Source organism: Pinus tabuliformis, chromosome 6 (assembly GCF_031772625.1).
Source record: "Pinus tabuliformis cultivar Carrire ecotype Pingquan chromosome 6, CPIR1, whole genome shotgun sequence".
Taxonomy (NCBI): Eukaryota; Viridiplantae; Streptophyta; class Pinopsida; order Pinales; family Pinaceae; genus Pinus; species Pinus tabuliformis.
The window spans coordinates 222,193,692-222,199,440 of NC_142292.1; the positions used below are offsets into that span (position 1 = coordinate 222,193,692).

The following is a 5,749-nucleotide window of genomic DNA, read 5'->3' on the forward strand; positions in this document are numbered from 1 at the left end:
CCTCTTCACCTCTAGTAAAACAATCACCCAATAGCTCTAACTGTAAACCAACAGCACCTCCTTGCTTTACACAAAATTCCAGCCTCCCTAGACCTCATAGAAGAGCTCTATATATAGGAGAGAAGAAGAAAGGATGAGTCAGCTTGAGACTGACATGAAGCTGCCTTGTGTCCTCTCCCTCTTCAGTTAATCTTCAGTTCTTGAGTCCACTTGGAGATCCTTGCTTACACATGGTGATCAAGTACCTCTTACTCATCACAGGGCGAATCTCATGAACCAAGTGTCAGTTTGGAAGCTTCCTGGGCAGTTGACACCTTGCAGGATGACTGTGCCACTTGGCCAATCTCGCCCAGCGCAGGTAGCCTTCATTAATCTTGACTTCCAGCGCAGGTACAAGGAGGGACAGTTGCATTCCAGCGCAGAAGCTCAGTGGAGCAGCTGACATGATCCAAAATAAGCCTGTTTTGAAGTGTTTTCAGGTGGAGAACTGATTGGAAGTGCTGTTGTTTGATGACCTTGTTCTTTTAGGGGTAAGAACAACATGTTTAGGGACTGAGGATCCCTGTAATTATTGACATTTCATGCTCCATGCTGCGAGGCACAAAAATGTCTATAACACCATTAGGATGCAATTTCTTTTCTAACATTTCACCCATGAGTTTCTGACCATCATTTATTCTTCCTGATCTACATAAACCATATATTAGGGAGTCATAATTTTTTAGCATCATTTATTCTTCCTTCTCTACATAAACCATATATTAGGGAGTCATAATTTCTGAGCATCATTTAGTCTTCCTACTCTACATAAACCATATATTAGGGAGTCATAAGTTGTTGCATTGGTGCACAACGTTTTTGGGCATTCTGTTGAATAGATCACAAGTAAGTCCCATTTTGATAGGGATGAAGCCTTTCCCCATCATTTGATCCCAAGGCTTACAAGTTATACTCGACTTTTCTTCTCGGCAGAGACCTCTAACCAGCAGACTGTAAGTATGCTCATAAGGATAGCAACCACTCTCTATCATTTCTTCAAAAGTCCACTAACCTGCAGTGAAATCGGCCTTCTGCAAACCACTAACTTGCAATCCATTTGGACTTGAAATAATGAACACTTGTAGGGCCTCAAATAATCCAAAATCTACCGAACTCTAGGAGGACTTGAACTTGCAAATTTTGTTCCAAGAGATCATTTTCCACAGGCCACAAGTGAAATGGAGGAAAATGCAAACGTGTACATTGAATTTTCAAGATCTACATAATGCTAGAAGGAGGGCTTGAAACTCCGACCTTGTGGTTAACAACCACATGCTCGAAACCACTGAACCAAGAGCCAAGTCAAAGTCCTTGCTTAAAACACAAGTGCCATGCCAAGCTCAAGAGGAGTATTATAGTGCCCTTATTTTAAACGATTTGCAAATACCATTTATTAAAGCATGGTATGATGCCACATCAGGATTAGATCCCTTTCTTACCACCTCAGAGAGCAGATCACAAGCCTGGTCAATCCTACCCATTTTTTAGAAGTGAATAATCATAGTGGTAAGGGTAATCACATCAGGCGTAAAACCTCCCCTTTGCATCTCGTGGAAAATCTCCTCTATGAGGTTAGGACAACATTATTCCAAATAAAAAACATTTATCAATGTGGTATAGGTGACCATATATGAAACAATATCTTTATGTACCATTTCACTCAACAACTTATAAGCAATACTAGTTCTATGAAGTCTGCAGGGTGCATTAATAAGTGTGTTGTATGAAACAATGTCACTTAAGCCAACAACCTCCATTGTTGGATATATTAGCAGATAGCCATTGTCCAATTTTTTTACCTTGTAGAAGTCATCAATTAGCGCATTGTAACTATAGATGTTAGGAATAATACCCTTACTTGTCATTTTTAGAATCAGCCTCTGAGCTTCATTCAAATGGCCTTCCTTGCACTAATAGCTGATCAAAGTATTGTAAGTAACCACATCTGGAAAGCAGCCATTCCTCTCCATAAAGGGCATTATATGCAGAGCTGTTAAAAGCAATGTCTTGATCTTTTTCGTGAACAGATTATAGGCTGCATCACCCTTTCCCTCATTACAAAGACCGTGTATCAATGCTCCACTCACTACCACATCTAGTTCACAACCCTCCTGCAGTATCCTATTCCAAACATCATAAGCATGCCACACTGTCTCTGCCTTACACAAGCCATCAATTCTTTGTATTTCTTGTTTCTTGTTCTGGCAGACGCATCGAATAAATATACTATAAGTCAAAATATCTAAAGTATGACCTCTTCTACTCATATCAACCTAAAGGTCACAAGAAAATTCGAACTCATTTTCCTTGCAGAGCGCACAAACAAACTTTGAATAGGTTAAAATAATCAATGAAAAGCCACCTTGCACCATCTGCAAATAAATTCTCTTCGCTAACTCAAGTTGGTTTCTTTGAATGAGAACACCAATAAACTAATTATAATCTATACCAAAGGCCCTACAACCCGAGTTAATCATTCGATAAAATACCTCAGTTTCTATCTCTAATAACCCGGCCCGGACATAGCCAGCAATAAGAAGCCTAAAAATGGACCTATGAATTTCAAATCCTACGGCATCCATCTCTTCGATAACTCGCAACAGTAAATCAAACTATGGCCCATGTATTAGGGCTTTAATGATACTCTTATAAGTAAAATAATCATGCTTGTATCCTTTTCTTGTCTACGAGAAGGCCAAATCTACACTGTCTTGAACCTTCAAAACTTGATTAACTATGTAAGGGTTCAATTCCATATTTAAATTTCGAGCTTATTTTCAAACTTTGGACACCACTCTCCGTACCTGAGGACCTTGCATATCTACAAAGCAGATTGTAATAGATGATTTTCTACAAATTGTAATAAGACTTCTTAGCAGTGTCTCCTTCTGACGTTGTTGTTTGGAGAGGAAGAAGCTTTGCAGTTTTTCTCTCGGGTTTTGGAAGGGATTTGAAGCCCGACGCTAGGGTTCTAAGCATGCCCAAAGTATGAATCGGATGAATCAGAGCTGAAATTTCTGCAAATTTTGGTGCCTGGAACAAACAAACTATACATTTAAAGATGATGCAAGAAAACTAATAGATGCCCAGACCCCACATAACTCATGTAGCCCATTTCATTATAAGCTTGTTGACAAAGTATTCCAAAATGTTCAAACAGAAACACCAATAGAGAAGATTAGCCTTAAGAAGTGGTGTAATTATCTGTGTGAGGGCAGTGCTAGAAACCCACTCAGTCGAATCTTGTAAACAATTTATGCATTGTACATACCTACATTAAGGCATAGGAAAATCTTAAATACTGATAAATATGAAACCCTTGTGGTGGTAAAACTTAAGAAAAGTCTACAGCTCAAAAGCTTACCAAAAGATAGGAAACAACAATAACGAAAACCTTGGTTGCACAACCAATATTGGTCAAGTAAACTCCAAATTCATCCAAGGAACAGACCAAATGAAGCTCATGAAAACATCAATACTGACCACCAGAAGATGCAGTTTGTATCATCAAAAATTTACCAAGGAGACCAAAGATTCCCTGGGGTATTGAAGGACATACTATGGAGTTATGCGTATTTGACATGCAAAATTTTCTACCTTGAACATATTGAGTTTATGTACAGTGCATTTTATGGCCATTCATTCTCTGTCCAATTGGACCAAAAGAAGCAATTCTTGTTAGGTGCTTAATGGCTCCTTCAGAATGGATTTTATATTCCATAAGTTAGCTTCTATATTAGAGAAATAAATGTGACATCATAAAATAGTCAATATATATGGAATTATATGGTGGTAGGTTAAAAAATATATATATAGATAGATATATTTGGATTTTAACTTGCAGTTCTTTAGTAATGCATGTTACAAGTTACATAAGAATGATTTTTTTTTGAAATGTTGAAATAACCATCATCAAAACTTCCATGTAGTTAGAAATCGATATTAGTTGCACTTGATCCTTATGGCTAGTTTCATGCTATAGAGTGAACATGGACTTAGCTCACAATGTGAAGCTCCATTTGTATATCATATTTATTATTATTTATATTTATATTAGTTTATATTAATTTTAAATAGAAATTCCAGTTTTTCAGTGTTTTTTCTAAAGGTGGAAATAACCAAAATATATTATTATTAATTTAATATTATAATTTAAATTTATGATAATATATTTTTATGTAAATAATTTTGAGCTGAAAAAAAATAAATAAATAAATAAATTACCAAAACATTTAAATAATGTCGGTTAAATTATGTATGTGAGTCAGCTAAGAGTGGATAAGTCCTAAGTTGGATTAATGAGTCTTGCATATCCTACACATATTTGAACAATTTAAAATGGTGAGGGTTCGAAGAAATCAAGGTCAAGGAGGGTCATCACAAGGACCTCCTACAAATAACCCATTACCTTCAATGGAGTTGACTCTCATCTTGTGTTCCCTAGAGGCAATTAATGAGACTTTAAAAGGGTGCCAAACAATTGAAGTGGAAGTATAGCACCCTCCATTAGGGTTAGGAAATCTCGAGGGATCAAGAGACTTTGATAGAGGACCTCCAATTGAGGACATCACTACGGAGCTCCAAAAGATTGAGCTCTCGGAGTTTGCAGGAGGTCATTCGAATGAACGTGCAGAAGCTTGGTTAGAAGGAATGAGAAGGTGCTTCACACTAAGGGATTATAATTCCAATTCAAAAGCTAAAATAGCAATATTGCAACTCAGAGACAGTGCTCTGAATTGGTGGGGTAACTTAGAGCGTCAACTACACCTCACTCCTGACACAGTTACTTGGGAGTTATTTGAGGAGAGATTCAGGAAAAAGTACCTACCAACATATTGTGAAGAACAACAGGTAGGAGCCTTCCATGCCCTAGTATAGGGAAATCGTATAGTAGAAGAATATGAAATAAGATTCATGGAATTGGTCAAGTATGTCTCCTACATGGATATTGACCAACGCCAAGCAGATCGTTTTATTTATGGATTGAACCCTAAAATTAGGGCAATGGTGTGCATGTGGAAACCATCCTCAGTTGCAGAAGCTATGGAACAGACTCAGTATGTCAAAAAACACTTAGACTTAAAGGGTGGAAACAAAACCATTTTTCCACGCCAAACAAGGTTTATGGGGAAGGCCCCTCATACCTTCCCCAGGGGAGGGAGTTTGAAGCCACCACCATATGGAAACATGGTGGTACCCAAAGCACCGACGGTGGGGATTTCAATGGTTACTATTGCAGCTTCAAGGGTGCGTGCAAATCAAGGTCATACATGAGGAGCAACAATTAGGGGCAGAAGTCCCAAGGGAAGGAACTCTTTCCAATGAACTACACAACATTTGGTTCAAGGTCTACCGCGCATCACTTGTTGGGGATGTAGGGGACCTCATTACCAGCATGATTGCCCTGAGTTACAAGCTGGTAACAACCATAGAGAGGGAAAAGCACCAATGGGGGGTGGAAGTAGCCACCATCGATTCTATGCAACAGTTGATAACCAACAAGTTGAACACCAGTCTGCCGTGGTAGAAACCTCAGGTACGATAAAAAAGTAAAAGTTAAAATTTTGTTTGATTCTAGTGCTATAGATAGTTTCATTTCACCAGTTGCATTAGAGAAATGTGGGTTGGTAGTGTATGAGCACGATGAATTTAAACAAGTTGAGATGGCTTCTGGGATAAAACAAGCAGTAGGACCTAGTGTTGACCAATG

At 38.2% G+C, this 5,749-nt stretch overlaps 1 pseudogene; it reads right to left on the bottom strand.

Annotated features, from left to right (window-relative positions):
- Positions 1-827: 827 nt before the first annotated feature.
- Positions 828-2,621, bottom strand: LOC149258254 (uncharacterized; annotated as a pseudogene).
- Between the last annotated feature and the right edge of the window lie 3,128 nt (positions 2,622-5,749).